The sequence below is a fragment of the Lepidochelys kempii genome, chromosome 2, assembly GCF_965140265.1.
Source record: "Lepidochelys kempii isolate rLepKem1 chromosome 2, rLepKem1.hap2, whole genome shotgun sequence".
Classification (NCBI taxonomy): Eukaryota; Metazoa; Chordata; order Testudines; family Cheloniidae; genus Lepidochelys; species Lepidochelys kempii.
This window is the reverse complement of record NC_133257.1, coordinates 212,209,566-212,227,724: the sequence shown is the minus strand read 5'-3', so window position 1 is coordinate 212,227,724 and position 18,159 is coordinate 212,209,566.

Below are 18,159 nucleotides of genomic sequence, written 5' to 3'. Positions count from 1 at the left end.
TGTACATGAGGCCCCATTGTATTAGGCAGGCCGGCAGACAGTTTTGTTATTTTACATATTAAGAAATGTGACAATATGGTTTCCATGTCCTCTGTAGATGTTTCCTTTTTTTTTTTTCTTAAAGTTGGTGCATGTTTTGATAGACGAGCAGGAGCGTTGTTGAATTCAAAAGCACAAGTTATAGTAAAGAGCTGAAGCCCCAACCTACAGGGTTCTTTGAATGGGTTTTGCACCGACATTTGGTTTAATATTTGATGTTTTAAACACACCAGCCCCCCATTCCCCCCACTTTATTTTATTTAAGTGAAAGATGTAACAGCTCATCTTTTTTCTTTATTCTTTTCTTTTCTTTTCTTTTCTTTGACAGCCAAACTACTGTAAAGCCTGGTTTGGTAAGAATGAATGCATCCATTATGAAGAACTCCCACTAGAAACCTTCCGAAAAGAAACCGAACATTGGCACGGCGTACTTTAGCTGCTTCTAGCCCGTGCTTGGAGAGCTGCCACTGCAGCCAGTTGCCATTGTGGCTGGGAATCTAAGTGAGAATAATGTTATCAGGCTGCTGGGTAGAACATTAATTAATACATTTTTAATGTCTCCTAAAGCCCAGTCCTGGAGGAACTGAGCCTTTCTTTCTGTTTGCAGGTTTCTTAGTGCACACAGCTGGAAAGTAAATCTCCAAAGACATTTTCTTTATATAAAGTAAATGAATTAGGCTTAATCTTTAAAGTGCTTTAAACGGTCCTTTTAAGTAGAAAGCGGAAGATTTCTTATATTATTTAAACTGTGGCTCATCACTTGAGCGGTTTGCTTGGAGTTTCCATATGCCGACATTGTATGGGGCAGAGCTGTGCTGCTGTTGAGCAGTGGGAAGCACTTGCCTAGTGGTTAGTGGACCACGTCCACCCAGTCTCTAGCCCCACAGTCCCTTGAAATTAGATGCTGGGTCTAGGAATCAACCTAAAATACGACCACTTGGCCACAAGGGTGGTCTGGCTCTTATAAAGATTTATAACAGAGATTTAATAAAGGCATTTGCTCTTAAATCCTTGCACTCAAATGCCAAATAACATAGGCAGTCCAGGAACCATATAGCTCTGCTGGAGTCAGATGAGTATTTGTAGTGTTAGTTTAAACACTGCTTTTTTGCTGTGATTGGGTAAGAAGATTGGGAGAAAATCCTCCTGGAGTGGAAGTTCTGGTGTGTCACGGATCAGGCATATTCCCGAAGGAACAAATGTTATTTCCTCCTGGGATGGAGGCCACACCTCTATACTTGAAATATAAATTATCCTTTTCTTTAGAACAGAGGTTATCATAGAATGAGACCCAGAGCACAAAATAAAATGAACATACCTATCAATACATGGAAAAATGTCACTGATTAAGAGGCGTGTTGCTTCTTCTTTTACAGGATGCAAATTAGAGTGGGTAGGATGTGACAGGGCTTCTAAAATAAGCTTTATACGAGGTCCTGTGCATCACAACCAGGATACTAGCAAGATGGTGGAGACAGTCAATGAGAGATGCAGGACGGAGCTACGGAAGGCTCTCTGGAGTAGTGGGAAGAGGAAAACCACGACTATACTGTATGGAACGACAACATTCAGAGTTCCATTCAATGTGATATTGTGTTTTATGATGTCTGCTGAGATACTTGTTAGAGGCAATACATGTTATAATATTGTATTATTATTACTGAGTATTTTAAAACCTAACAGTATGCTCAGTGCTGTACAGACAAAAAGACAACCTTGGGTTCCTGCCCCACATAGATTGCACGCTGAAGATGGCTCTATTGTCTATTGTAAGGCACCCACTGGGGGCAGTGAGGTGGCCCAATACCCCAGAACCCATCCCTGGGCACCAGTCAGCTCTGGTTGTTGATACAGAGACATTAGGGAGCCATGGCTCCATCCCCTCCCTATCCACTGTAGACAGCCAGGAAAACAGCCCAGAGTAGCTTTGCAGATCCTCAGCTAGTATAAATTGTCAATGCTTCACCGACCTCTCTTCTTTACAGCCCCACCCCAGTGCTGGGCCCGGTTTTGTTAGGAAGAAACACAAAGCAATTCAGACACAATGTACTGGATGACTACTCACAGTGGGCCTACTCCCATGAGTAAAGTTACACACATGCTTAAGTTCTGCAGGACCAGAGCCTAAATTTCTATTACTCTGGAAATAGAGGAAGAGTCTGAGGAAAAGGAAAAGAAAAAATGGGGTCCGATAACGTTGAAGTTAGTTGCCATTTGACTTTGGAAAACATGTCACTTAAATGCGTAGCTCAAGAATGATTGACTCAGGCAATGACTGTTAGGAGATAATGCAGATAATAGATTACATACAAAAATTATATTAAAGAATATTAAGGTTCCCAAGTCAAGCACTGAAAAATTAGGAAATGCCAGAATTAAGTCCGTCTGTGCAATCTTAGTACACTCGGGTCTATGATTTAATTACATGATCACATATTTCCTTCCTCTTTGCTTTTTTCTGCCTCTGTTCCTATCCCTGTCTTCCTCTGCTCCTATCCCCTCTGCTACTATTTTCCCCTTAGCCAGCCCTGTCGCCCTCCACAGCCTGTCCCTTTCTCACCTCTGCTCCTCACCCTTCTGTTTTCCATCATGCCACTTCCTCCTCTTCCATGACGCCTGGCCACATAGGCAGTGATAACCCATTGGGGGCCCTAAGCAGGAATTTTTATGCCCCCTGAAACACATAATAAAAAGCAAATACAGGGGCCGCCTTGAGCTGCTCGGGGCCCTAAGCAATTGCTTAGTCTGCTTATGCCTGGTGCCGGTTCTGCCTGGGCATCAGCAAAGGGAGCACTGAAGGCACACAGGAGAGTCTCATGACTCAAAAAAGTCTCCCTTCTCTCAGTACTAGTGACTGGCGCCAGAGTGGCCCCAGGCAACTGAGAAGAGTAATTGCAGAGAAAGTCCTGGTCATCCGCTGGAGCCATGGGGCATGCTTGGTGAGCACTGTGTAGGGCTGGAGCTTGCCCAGTATGCCTGGCACAGAGTTCTGTGCTGGGGGAGCATACTCACTGTGATTTGCCCAGAGTTCTCTGGGGATGGAGCATACTCCGTACAGATGGAATCTTTGGAGAATTTTGCTGCTAGCCTGCAATATTCAGAGGCCAAAGATGGGTGGATTTTCATGGAGAAAACCTAAATTACCTATGTGATCGCAGTGCTTCTCTCTGGCAAATTTCAAGTCCCTGATCCAAAGCACTGGAGGTGCTAGATCTTCTTAATGAAACAATCACAAGAATTTTTTAACATGGTGCAAAATGTTGTATTTTTTGCAAACCTTATTCTCAGAAATGGCTGAACTGTTTTAGCTGAAACTTTCCAGAAACATTCAGCGTGAGGCAGACACAAGTATGGAAAATTTCAGACCAAATAGTTAAAGTTTGGCAAATTATAAGCAATTGAAAAAAAAGTCTTAGAATGGAAAATGTTATGTAACCTTAACTATAGGTGTAACCACCAGCTCCCTCGATAACAACATCTGATAACGACTAGGCAAGTAGCAACTCATGATTGTTGCTACTGATGAAGTAAGAACTGCACACACAGCTAGTGGTTTCTAAAATATCTTGTTATTTTGTTACCTATTTCACCCTGTGTGTGACCTCCCCCCACTTGTTTAACTCCTCTCCCGTTATGTCTTATCTTTTAGATAGTTCCTAGTCTTAAACTGCTCACAATCAATTATCACCTGGTTTTACAGTACCTGGCACAATGAGGCATCGACCAGGTTGATGCCTTATATCACAATATAAAATGTTAATAATCAGACTAACAATAACAACAAAACTGGCAACACAGGCCACAGGCAACATCGGTGCCAGTGGAAACAGCAGTACCGGAGGTCCTGAATGAACCAATGCTGAAGGAGGTGAGAGATGCCATGGGAGCACTCATGGCATGGAATGCAGCTGGGCTGAAGAGGGTCCCGGTGCCAAGGTCCCCCGCACTGATTCCAGTACCAGCTCCATCCCCACCATGGGAAGGGGAGTGTCTGGTTGCAGTGCTGACAGACACAGAGGTTCTGCGGCTCACTCCATAGGAGGGGCTACAGGTGGCACAGTCGTGGGAAAGTCCTGGACTGTGAGAGCGGGACCAAAAGGCAGAGGAGGTCTGTGGCTGTCTGATAAGCCATTGACTTGGATACAGTCAGTACTGGCATCTCACTCCTTCATCGGTACTGAACTCAGTGGAGGCCTGGACTCTGGAACTGGAGTCAACAGTACAGGGTTTCTTCCTTCCCACTCGATACCGGGGAAGGGTCAGCAGTACCCGTGCCATCCTGCATGCCGGAACTGGCCCCGTACCAGTCCGTGCTTCTCCTGGGGGAGGCAGAGGAGTTGTCCCAGGACCTGGAGCGGTCCCGGTTGGTCTTATGAGACCTATTCCTTTGTGCCACTGATCGAGAATGGCTCCTCTGTCTCTTTAGTGAGACGCCTACCCCAGAATGAGAGGCAGCAGTGCTGAGCCTGAGGGCACTCTTTGGCCTGAGGAGGGCCTCCGTAGTGTATCAGGCCACATCGCCATTCAAGCAGGAGCTGCTTCAGGCAGAGCTCACGCGCCCCTTGAGTCCATTTCTTAAATGATTTACAAATAGAACAGCGCTCTCTAAGGTGGATCTCGCTGAGACAAAGCAAGCACCGTGTGAGGGGGTCGCTGTTGGGGACCGCCCCTCCACATGAATGACAGTGTTTAAACCCTGGTGAGTGCAAAAGTCTCCAGCTTCGGGGCACTGGGCGTGCACATGCCTACGTGGAATACATGTCTGCATCTACTTGAAGAACTAGGTCTTGGTGTGCTACCAAGAACACTCAAAATCACAGAGCAAAGACCTACTGTGAAAGTATCCTAATAGGTGAAAGTGCAATTGTGATTTAAGGATTTGGGAAAATGTTACTACCATTTGCACAGGAAACGGGCAGCTAGGGACCTGAGGCCAGCCCTTACGTGAAATCAAATGTTTAATAACAATTTAGAGAAGCAGCTGGAGAATAGTGGTCCCATTAAATCAACCAGCATTGTAGCACATGTGGGTTTCCCCTTTAGGTGTGATCCTAAAGAAACTGCATGCTGCTCCATCATACTGCTGAGCATATCCCAGGCATGAGTCAGAAAATAGTTATATAACCTGCTTCTATGTTCTGCGTTATTCAACCGCATAGTGAAGATATTTAGGTCATGTAGCAAGGGGCACCCACATAGCCGGGTTAAGAAGCCACATCCTGTCATTAGGGTAATAAAGTAGCTAAAGGAGGATGTTGCCTTTTTGGATGTCTTTTTTGGAATGTTTTCAGGGCAGAGCTATGTGGTAGCTGCAGTCGATGTCCAGCAGGGATTTACAATTACCGGGAAGAGGAGAGCTCTCAGTACTTATTTTCAAGGTTTCTAGTGGTCCAGAATTAATGAAAAAGAAGGTGTCAGGAGAAATGTTACCTTATTTATTAAATATTTCCCACCGTGATCACGTCAGTCATAGCTGGAGTGAGCAGCTAGTAAGATGATCTTTTAGACACACATTTTGGAAACTCTTTAGTCAATTATCACACAGGCAGTAGATTTAGGGCCAGTGATTAAATTACTGAGGGCTTTTGTTCTGACGTATTTGCTCCTCAATATATCTTTCAGGGCCAGCTATGTGCCTAGGGGTTCGTAACCACACTGTTAGCCTCTTTCTTGCTTTCAGAGGTCTCATTACAGGTTGCTGGCACCAGCAGCTAGTTCCCTGCTTATTTCGGGTGACCACACCACTCAGGAGAGACTGAGCGCAGTAGACAAGTCAGTCAATGAATAGGTCACATGAAGCTAAAATGTGCATTTCTCCCTCAGAGGTGGAGGGTTTTATTTATTAAATATTTGAGGAGTGCTATGATTTTTACAGCATGGATAATTACGCCAGCATGGGTAATCTTCCTATAGCCTCACATTCACATAAGCCAATGTCAGGCTTTGGAAGGAGGCACAGCATGAGGAGGTTTTGTATGAAGTGTCTCACAAACTGCTCTGAGTGACAGGCAGTAGAAAGGATCACTGGGCCAGATTCTCAGCTGGTGTGAATCATGGAGGTAGCCAGTAGATTGAGGGCTAGTGATTAAATAATGAGGACTTTTGTTTGGGGTACATATTGTGATTTATTCCTATCATTTGGTTGCCACCCTGCTCAAATTATGCCAAGAAAAATAGTATTTTTTCTTCTAAATTACTTTGCTGATTAGTGAAAACGTTAATACACACATACTAAATCTGATGTATTCTTACTGAAGTGAAAAGGCCAAGTCCTCAGGTGAGTTGAGTAGAGTTTACACCGGATGAGGATCTGGCTCAATGTCTTTAAAGAGAGAGAAAATAAAATACTGTCCAAAGCTGTTCTCTGTTACAGCACTTCGGCTTATGTGAAATGCTTTGGGGACATGACATTGGGATTTTTTTTTCCCAAAAGGATCAAATGCAAAAAATAAATAGGCATGCAGTGTCTGCTTCCCAGGTTGTTCTGGTTTCGGAACTCTGTTGTTTCTTGCTGCAAAGTCTTTCCTTTTGCTTTGGTAAAACATCAGAGTGGAGAGGGTGACCCTGTGCACTTGCTTCAGATGAGTGTAAACAGAAGATGATATTACTTGTCTGAGTGAAGTGGACTATCCCATGGAGGAGAATAATAGCTGTCTCCTAGCACTGTTTTTTCTCAGAAAGACTAGTGAGAACTTAAAAGTCAAAAGACCCAAAGAAGAGGGTGAAAGTTGATTACTTTAAGGATTAAACTGTTACCCTGGTGAAGTCAGCAAATACTGTTTCTAAGCAATGATTTCAGTGTCTCCTGAGCGCTATGAATCTCAACTGTGAGATTAGGAATGTATTTTTTTAAGATATAAATATAATTTTATTAGTCTTTGAAAATGTTATTTGATGTTTCGACTTCAATAAAAATACATTTGACAGTGATGCATAACAAATTCAGTTCATGTTGGGAATTTCATGAACATGTGCGTGTTTAAAAAAACATGAAAGAAAGCCCCAAACGATACTTTTAAAAATTGTAAAATCTCTTGACTTTGCATGGCATTGTGGAGTGTTGTGGTTCTTTTAATAAATATATTTGCACTTAAGGTTGATTCAGTCCCATTTATATTTAATTGAAATTCCATAGACACATCAGTGACTGACGAATGAAAGGTACTATAGTTTCTAGTTAGGAATGTAGCTATTTTTCACAAAGTTTTGATTATTATTTCATCAAGAAACTAGGTAGATATTAAAGGTTACCCAGATGGTTTATATATTACTATAATAATCTTTTGCATAGAAACTCTCACAAAGAAAATAATTAATCACAAACATACTGTGATCCCTGTAAAGCAGTGACTGTTTTAAGTTGAAATCCCATAATGGCTATGACCTTTAACCCCGATGTAACCATTTTTATCCTAGCTACTAAAGCGGCTGCTCATGAAAGGCCATCAAATGCAGAAATAAATGCAAAGGTTAATAAAGTTAGTGGACCAAACAAACTTGATACTGAGAATGAACTTTCACATGTAGCAAAAAAATAAACACCACTCTCCCAGGCTGATCTATACAGGAGGCTTGAAATGCCAAAATATTAAATGTTATTAAGTGCATAATCTCTATTTTACAGATAAGTGTTTACTCTAGGGGTTACCATCCTTTCAAATTGATAGCAAATCTTCACTCAAAAGAGTTCATGCACTAATGTGTTTTGCATGAGATCGTTTTTGCTTAGAACTCCCCCAAAGGCATTTGTTATTGAGTTGGGGAGGGAAGTAGCTGCATCATGACCCATATACCTAGAAATACCTTTCCGGTGGCACAGGAGCTAACAAATTCTGCTTTAAAAAAACCTTTTCTGGAAGGCACTCTTTGCATCAGTCAGTGGTTCACGAATCTGATTTCTTGCAGGAAGGTTACAATTTTGAAGTTTTTAATATTCCATTTCCCCTGAACAGGTACAAAAAACCAGTCTCTGCTCTACTATATCTTTGCACATTTTTTCAGAAACGCGGGCAATCATGTAATATTTTGCTGGTCAAGTTCAACAGGACAGGATACTAAGCTATGTCACAAACACTGAGTGAAGCTGGCAATAGGAAAAAAACCTGCTCTTCCTCAAGGTTGGCATGAAAAGCAAGTTCTGATGTGGCTGGCAGTGTGTGCTTGCACACCAGTAGTTAGAGAGGATATCATCAGGTGAACAAAAATCAATGTATGTTCAGATAAATTGTACTAGCCGAAGTAGCAGTAGCCGGTGCATTTAAGGATCCCACACCAGTGGCTGGAGGCATTCTGCTTGCACAGCATTTGGAGAGCACACACAGATGTGGCCATTTCTATATTGTATCATAGTGCAAAGGGCATTCCTCTTGGGTAGAACCTGCCCTGCTGGCCAGTGCTTGGTGGCAGGGCCATGGCCCAACCCTTTCAGGGGTATCTGGCACCAGTTGGTAGTTCTATGGCTCTACAAGTGCTGCCTTGGATGCATACTTGGCCAGATCCTCAGCTGATGTAATTCAATATAGCTCTACTGACTTCAGTGGAGCTACAGTAATTTATACCAGCTGATGATCTTGGCCCCATGAAGAGCAAGTTTGCATTTCCCACTGTGAAGGAGTCTTGAGGGTTGTGGGGAAAGTTCCTTATTTCCACTATCATCATCATAACCTTGTGCACCTGCACAAGAGTGGCCAGAAACTGGTCCAAAATGTAAAAATGCATAATGAATCATTTTTAACCACATCTAGAAAAACTTTCCCATTAACAGAATCAACTTCATAGCCACAGGTTTAGTCAAAAAGTGACATGTTGTGGGTTAGGGCAGAATATATAATTCAGTGAGGTAAAAGAGAAAGAAAGGTTTTGGTTATACACAAAACTTGACAATGGGGAAAGATATTTCCGTAGTCCATAAAATCATTTTTCAGGTAGATCAAAGAGAGTACGTTATTTCTGCACAATTTCCAGTTTTAACAACATTAAATACCTTTTCTCAACTTGGATATCACTCTTTGAAGTCTTTGAAATTGTTATTCCTTTGAGAAGAAGGGTATTGAATAATTCCTACCAGTTATGAAATTCAATATTCTCCAGATGGTTGCTGAGACAAGGTTTTATACACAATTGTAAAATGCGTGTAAAATATCCTGGTCTGTGATTGACTAAACAAGTCACATGGCTAATGTGTACAATTGTGAAAAATTTTTGTTCAAGTAGGTGACCTTTTAAAACCATAACCAAAAATGCACTCAAACTCTGGCTTTAGAGCAGCAACTGTAGATTCCAAATGTATCTGGAAATAAATTTTGTTATTTACAAGACAGAGAGAAAAAAATAAAGGCTATTCTGGGTAAAAAATTATACCTGTGACGTTGGATTGTTAAAAAAATTTTATTTCCATGACTTTGGTGCTTTTCCACTTGGCCAGTCCTCTAACTTTTCCTAGAAGCAGCATAACTTCTAGATTTAACAAGTTAAACAGTGTCAGACCATATTAGAATTTGAATGGGACAGCTCAGAAGATCAACAAAGTCCTGCAGAAAGTGATGATGGTTATTCAGTAAGTGGCACTGTTTACTGAGTCAGGAATGAACCTGTGTCCCAGGAGGGTGGAGGTACATACCATCGTAGTGGAGGTGTGGAATTTTGGAAGAGACATAATATTGTGGTTCTAATCACTTGCTGTCATAAAAATCCCATGCCAATTTATGTTATAGTTCTTAGTAGTAGTAGTTCAGTACTGCCTAAACACCCCAACAAAGATCCAATGGATCCATTGTGTTAGGCACTGCACAATCACATAGGAAGAGTCAGTCGCTGTCCTGATGGTCTTACATTCTAAATAGGCAAGGCAGACAAAGGGAAGGAGAAACAGAGTATTGTTTCCCCTATATTACAGATGTGGGACTTCCGAAGCACAGATTAAATGATTTGCTCAAGTCACACAGGAATTCTATGGTCAAAGCGAAATTGTACCCAGATCTCGAGTCCCAGTCCAGTGCCTTAACCACAAAATCATCCCTGCTCTGAAAGGCAAGACATTAGCATCAGTTCTTAGACTCAGATTCCTGCCTATCAAAATGTTCCCTGTAGTTTGAATTGGTAAATAAGTTTTCCTTTATTTCCTGTCCTAATCTGTTGTGGACAGTTGCTGGAAAATGGAAAACTGCTGTATAGCTCCACACCAAAAATGGCTGCATTTCAAAGATGTTTGAAATTCTCCCTTTACAGTTTATGCATTACTTAGAGGCACCCATTCAGGAAAGCATGTAAGCACATGCTAAAGTTAAGTATGCACTTAAATTCTTTACTTAATTGGGGCCCAAGTGTTTTAGGATTCTTTGGGGTGAAAGGCTATATAAAGGTAAGACTTTGTATTAATTATAATAATAATAGGGAATAATGTTGGTTGTGGATAAAATCCTACCCTAACTGAAGTCAATGGCAAAATTCCCAGTGACTTCAGTGGGGCCAAGATTTCACCGTAAAAGTTTTCCACTGCAGACAGCTTGCAGAAGCCAAATATTAGTGATCAGCATTAATACTATGATGCAGCTTGATGAGAAACACATATTCAGGGATTTGTTTTTAGAGAAAATTGTGTTTATGTGAAAGGAAAACAGGAAGGCAGATGAAGTGGTCGAATCTGGTATCACACTTAAAATGAAGTTGCAGACCTTTTATAATCTTAAAGTGCTCTCATTTTTTCCTACTCAGAAGGATTCCAGTTATTGCATAACTCACCCCACTAATCAAGACATGTTATTTATTTCTGGACTTTTTTTAACTTATCTAATTTGCCTGGGTTCCAGAATTTCGATTTAAATATCACTAACAATATTTGTAAAAAGCTCCAGTATTAGCAATGAATGTGAACACCTGAAAAGTTCATTAATGCCTGGAATTGCAAGTGCTGCAAAATGCAAAATATATTTAACATATTTGCAGTTTAAATATTAACCACAGATGCTTAACACTGTTCAGGAAGCCAGGAATGTACATATTTATACATCCCAAAGAGTAGTTATGATTGATTGTTCTTTCATGTCAACCATTTTGTTTTGCTGTAAGACAGAACTAAAATTACAGCAGAACTGGGCAAGTTTGGGAAAAACTGCCTTGTCAGCAAGCTTCTTTATATAAAGAAAAAAATCTCCAAGTTTGGCAGGCTCCTGAGCCTTAATTGAAGTCAACAGGGAATTGAAAAAAAAAAAAAAAGAAGAAATTAATAAAGGCAGCAAAATAAAGAGAAAATGGTTTATTATTTTATGAGAACTTTCACTCTGATGGATTGTCCTATCATTCAACTCTACTGAAGGATAAGCCATGGTTCATACACAGCTGTGTATATGTGATATACATGTACTTGCCACACAGCTGGATTTTTCAGGGGATCATTCACAAATGTTGCAGAGAGATAGAACTTTCTATGGTCACTGGCAGTGATGATAATATTGTCTTCCACACTGGCCTCAGTGCTTGAGCCAGATGCATTCCACATGCATTAACTTCTGATTGTGAAGACCTGGTTCTGCTCTCATTTACACTGGCTATTTACACTAACCTCACTGGAGTTACTCTTGGTTACACTAGTGTAAGAGGAGTCAAGCCTTCTAGGTCTCTTATTTCTGAACACTTCTCTTCAATATTAGGGGATAGGAGGGGATTCTGGTAGAGATGAGACCATTTTGACTGGAATGAAAAAACAACAGGAGGTATCACTGTGTGCAAAAATTTTTAGCATTTAGTTCTACAGCAGCTCGTGGTCTAGTTCTTTTAACAGTTACTTCACCAATGAAGTAGAATGATGGAAGGCCACTAACATAGATACGAAATGTACATTCTGCTCACAGCAGCTCTTCTCTGAATTGTTCATTGATTTGAGAATATCCTGGGTATGTTGGACTGGACTGACTGGGAACCAGCACTGTATAGCCTGTTCCCTTACTCAGGCTTCCAGGGTTACTATTGCCTGTTCGTCCACTTGCAGAGTTTCCCACAGCTTCTTCACATTAGTCATGTGTATATTCATCTGTTGGGAGAGCTGATGAGCTAACACAGGCTGAATTGCCAGCAGCACCTAGACAAATCCCAGTTCTACATTCCCTTTACGTCAAATGTAAAGAGCATCCTCAAATGAAAGGCTTAGCTGAAATTAACACCTGGAAGTAAAGTCATCTCTGATTAAAGTTGAATACAGGTGAGACTAAGGGTTTGTCTATGCTGCACCACAGTGCTATGAACTCCAATCTAACTGCCCCATGTGGATGATGCTGGTGTGAACTAAAAACTACCTAGTTTGCATTAATATCTCTTTCCAATAGGACTACATTAGTGTGAAGTAGGTCCCTTTTAGTTTGCACCAGGAGCATCCACCTGGGGCACTTTGATCATAACACACTGGGGCGGGCCGCAGCTTACCTCCCAGTAGTCCTTACTGAGATGGAGTGTAGACGTAGCTTAAGATGATGACAGAAGGAAGAACAAAGTGCTTTGAAGAATCTTCCTTCTCTAAAATATTCCCCCTGTTGAGGATATCTGTCCTTAAACTGTTAAGTATGTTTGCAGCCTTGATGTCCTTTAGGACGCCTCACTGTTACTGGTTACTCAAATAGCTTTGGTGGCAACCCCCACCTCAACTTCCATCTACAACTGGTCAGAAAATTACACCATATTTTAATTAACACAGGCCTGACTATGGTGAGTTATGCATTCATGACCTTTAAACTGGATAACTGCAGCTCAATACATCTAGGAATGAAGTGACCCTGAAAGAGCTCCTGCTGGTACAAAACTCCGTTGCCCAACTGCTTAGTAACACAGATTGTCATTAACACATTACTCCAATGCTCCACTCTGTACCCTGAATACAGAGTCCAGATCAAGATTTCTGTTTTCATATTCAGAGCCCAATATGGGATTGGCCTTAGCTATGTGACAGACCCCCCTCTTCCTCTGAGAACATGACTTTCCACAACAGCTATGTTCTTCTGGACCAGTGAAGTTGTCAAAATTAAGGAGAAGTTTGTGAGAGTGAGAAAGAAAACTTTCAGCGAAGCAGGATTGAGACTACAGTCTGAGAAATAATAACATTGGACCCCCATCATTTCAGAACAAAAACCAGAACACCTGGCTTCAGTGTAGCTTTGCCTCAGTAAGAGCTTGATCATGCAAGGTGCAGAACACAGTGGCTCTCAATCAGCAAACACATAAACCTTTATATTCTGCCATACTGACCTTTGTATTTTTTCTCATTTTGTTGTAAATTTCATTTTTCTTTATTTTCCTTTATGCAATAAAGATATTTGATAAAGAAGTTGTCAATAGCTTGCTAACTAGACAACGATACAGTCCCACCTACTTGCTTCTGAAGCTCCATCTGCCCCCACTCTCTGCCACATAGCCAATGCCCATGAAATGGGGCTTCTCCCCAAATCCTGGGCCCACCCTTTGCTCAGCAGAACACTGCTTCTGCTGCAAGGAAACCCTGGATGGCTATGGATTTGACAATCAACAAACACCTTAAATGGCAAGTTTCAAACTTCTGCTAAATAAGGGTTGTGATGTGAAGAATTTAATAAGCTAGTTCATTGCTGAACATATGTGCAGCATGTGGTTCCTCAAGGGAACACTTAAGGTACATCTACACTGCAAAAAAAAAAAAAAACCCAAACCAAAAAACCCCACATGGCAGCAAGTTTCAGAGCCGGGTATACACACTCAAGGTTGTGGGGCTCGTGCTACAGAGCTAAAAATAGTAGTGTAGATCATAGAATCATAGAATCATAGAAGATTAGGATTGGAAGAGACCTCAGGAGGTCATCTAGTCCAAGCCCCTGCTCAAAGCAGGACCAACACCAACTAAATCATCCCAGCCAGGGCTTTATCAAGCCGGGCCTTAAAAACCTCCAAGGATGGAGATTCCACCACCTCCCTAGGTAACGCATTCCAGTGCTTCACCACCCTCCTAGTGAAATAGTGTTTCCTAATATCCAACCTAGACGGCCCCCACTGCAACTTGAGACCATTGGCCCTTGTTCTGTCATCTGCCACCACTGAGAACAGCCTAATTCCATCCTCTTTGGAACCCCCCTTCAGGTAGCTGAAGGCTGCTGTCAAATCCCCCCTCATTCTTTTCTTTTGCAGACTAAATAACCCCAGTTCCCTCAGCCTCTCCTCATAAGTCATGTGCCCCAGCTAGATGTTTCTGCTTGAGCTAGAGCCCTGGCTCTGAAACCTGATGATGGTAACGGACTCAAAGCCTGGGCTCCAGCCTGAGTGGGAGAGTCTATACTGCTGTTTTTAGCCACATGGTGCAAGTCCTGTGAAACTGAGTCAGATGACCAAAGGTCTGAGACTTGCTGTGTGGGTTATTTTGGGGAGGACGGGACACAATATAAATGGACCATGAACCATTAGAGTGAAGGAAAATCTATTCCTGTTTTCATCTTACTCAGTATGCAGTATTCAAACACTCAACACTTGGTTCCTCCACTCAAAACCAGGTTCCTCCATGTAGCAAGGTCATGCACTGCTCCTCACTGGGAGGACTATTTGCAAGTCAAATTGGAACCTACAGACATCAGCTATTTCAGCTGTAGGTCTGACAAACAGCAAAATAGCACAAGCACTCTTCTAAAATGAGACACATCTTCTATTATCTCAAGAACAGCAGAATCATTTTTACTCAAACTTTCAAAAATCAAGCATGGAAAATGTCAGCCCAAAAGGCAAATGTTTAGCAAATTCTGATCATGGGAAAATAGGGGTTTATAATGGAAAGCATTTTGCAAATCACTATACCTGCTGCTTCTGCCATTCCCCTAATAATAAAATCTTTAAAAGTGGTAACAAAAAATGTCTACATTAAAAAAAAATCTCATTTTACTTAGATTCTTTTTGCCTGCTGACTGATTCGTATAATTAAATCTCTCTACAAGGAGAGTATCTTGGAAGTGATTTCACTAGTTTTCAGATGCTTCCCCTACATACTATAGGGCCAAATTCTGTTCTCAGTGAAATTGGTAGAAATCAGATTCCAGAATGACTCCATTGATTTCTGTGATCTTAAAGCCTGATCCAAAGTCCAGGGAAATCAATGGAAACCTTTCACTGGGCTTTGAATCACACTCTTACTTTGCATTTATACATGTAGAACTAAGAGTAGAATTTTGCCCTCCATATATCTTCATGGAAAAACTCTTTGCTAAAAGCAGTGCTGTATTAGAACTGCCAGAGTTTCTCTTGTTATTTTTCAATCACTGATGAGTAGATGCACAGTAGAAAATTGCTGTTGGTCACCATTTGATCAAATGCACTCTGTAGAAATATTTTTATGTTGACAGAACCCTCTCCCCCTCCCTTCTGAGACAGACAATAAGTCAAGCCTTGGGCTCACTGACAAATGATCCCATGCAATAAAAAAGGCAACACCACCACAAAGCACATCCCAGATCTATGGTCTATCAAAAAGAACACCCAAGACAGAAACCTTGGAGAAGAGTCCATAGCAAAATTAATCAATTAGGAAGCTTCTGGATTTTTTTAAAATGATCCTTGAAAATAAACCTAAAAATATCAAGAGAAATTTCTTGAGAATTTAACTTGAGAAATAAATGATGTTTCAATGAATTTTCATAATTATATTTTTAAAGAGGCTTGCAAATGCCACCAGCTAAGCATTATTTCATTCACTGCAGTATTATACAGTAATTGCCTCCCCCTCTCTCAGATCTACTTATGACAAGAGCTATATATGAGCTAGGCATTATTATTATCTATTGTTATCCTCAAAAGCTTCGCTCCAGTCACTACTATAATGATGGGTTCATGGTTTGAACATTAAGCTTTTTATCAACAATTCTGTTAACTACTTTGCTTAGAAAAGTTGTTCTCTCCTAGTATCTTGTTAGCGAAGCTATTATTAAGCTTTTCCTTTTTTAGTGAGCCTGGTGGGCAAAATGAAACAGAAGGATAAGTTAGTTTACTGTGAAGACTGCAGTCAGATTGCTTTATTTAAAGGAAACCTAATACGGGAGAAAAATGTGCCCTTTTTGCTTCTTTCTGAAGCATAAATAAGTTTTATTGGGTTTTTTTCCTGAGGTGTTCTCAACTTACTTTTAACTTTAGAAACATCATGACTATTAAGCTCTCTTTTCCCAGTGGCTGCTGGCAAACTCCTTGAATGGCTCAAGAAATAGATTGTGAGCTCTCTCAACTGTCAGTTGAAGGGGCAGAAGTGTTGCAACTTTCACAAAGAAAGCTTTTATCCCATGTGTTCATCTGGAGCTTGAGGTATTCATATAATAATAGTAATTAAAAAGAACAAATAATGACTAAAAATCCTTTTTCTTTTTAACTGCTCAGGTTTCAGGCCCTGGAGATGTGCTAATCCCACTGGATTGCCAGTCCTCCAAAGAGATCTCCCTCAAAAACAGGGAAGTCAGAAGTAAATATTTCTAATATAAGCAGTCAGCCAAGACACCTTTAAGAAGAGTGTTTGCTAGCAGGAGGAGCAGTTCAATGAAGCCCTAAATTTATCGGTAGCATATTTAGCAAAGTAACTGGGGTTTAATATTGTTCAAATGTTTTCCAAAGGATAAAAGTGAGCTGGGCTATAAGGTTTTTAGAGTAGGGGGTTATTAGAAGTGCATATTTTGCTATATAACTTTTAAAGCTTTCATTTTAACAGTTCCTGTTAAGTACAGACCTTGTTCCTCTCACTGATACATGTTCCAAGCATTATAGAACACGCAGGGATAGTCTCAGGGGCTTCATTGTTATATGTTTGCCTCACAAAGATTTAGAAATGCTGTCTGTGCATATTCTGTATTACAGGTGATGGTTTTATACAGTTTCATTCATAACCTACACACGCTAATCAGACTGTCGCTGACAGTCTGAGTTACTGGGTGAAACTGTGCACTAAAGGTACAATTTCTCAAAGACCCAGATATGTTTCAGCCCAGGCAACACTTGCATATACTCTCATTCTCTATGTGGACTCATTTTCTAAGAAGAGGTAGTCAGCCTAAGCATGATAAATGAGAGTACATTAAAATTCAATTCTGAATATGAATTCCAGAAGAATTGCTGAAACCCCAAAGAAAGAATTCAGATTTTAAATGGCCTGCTCTGATTTCTTTCATTAGGGACAAAACCTCAGAGTGGGCTTTGTTCATTATGCTACAAATGTTCATTATTTTTGCAGTGGATCCAGCATGCATTTTCATCCTTAAGAACTTATTTTTTAGTCTCAGCATTTCCATTTTGACATTAGAAAAATATACAACCAAAATCTATAAGACTTTGATTAAATGTTGATACAGCTGATTTCAACACGGCCAAAACCAGTGACCATACATGGAATCTAAACAACAGCTAGTAATTACAATGTCAAAGGCATGTATACACTCTGTGTTATGTTTCATTGTCTGGCATGCAAATATAGCCTTGGTTTCCTTTGCACTATTTCCAAAGTATAAAGAAAGCTAACCAGAGAGTTCTGTTTCGTTTACACAAAAGAACAAGGTTCAATCATGTTTGATAAGTTGCAAATTACTGGTAATACCACAATTGTTGTTACAGCTGCTAAGTGTGGTTGGGAGGATGTACAAAATACAGCAACGGCATGAATCAAAAGAAAAATTCTAAACAATTTTGAATGATAGTGTATAGTACTGCTAACTTTAACTTGGTGCTGGGGCCTGCAAAAGGCATCTCGGGCAGTGGCGAGATATGCAGAATAAGTTGCCACGTATGTAATCAGTGTTTTTCTGCTGAACTCAACTTACCACTTCGTTTGTGCAAACAAAACGGACTCTTCTCAGTTGTATACCATAAATGCAGAACACATGGGGGAGAGGAGGGACTCTTGGGGACATACAAGACTTTGTAACGTCTTTGATAACGCAGCCAAAAAGCTTTGTTTTCTGAACTTGCACCTGGAGAATTTGATGGATACTTACTGTATATGGCACCTCTAATTATGTATGTTAAATATTTGGGGAGGGGACAGTTCTTCCTCCTGCCTCCCTGGATGAGACGGCCTTACGTGGAGTGGAACTGATTTGGCGAGGGGGATCCATCTGGGGAGGCTGCACAGGAGGTGCGCATCGTCAGCAG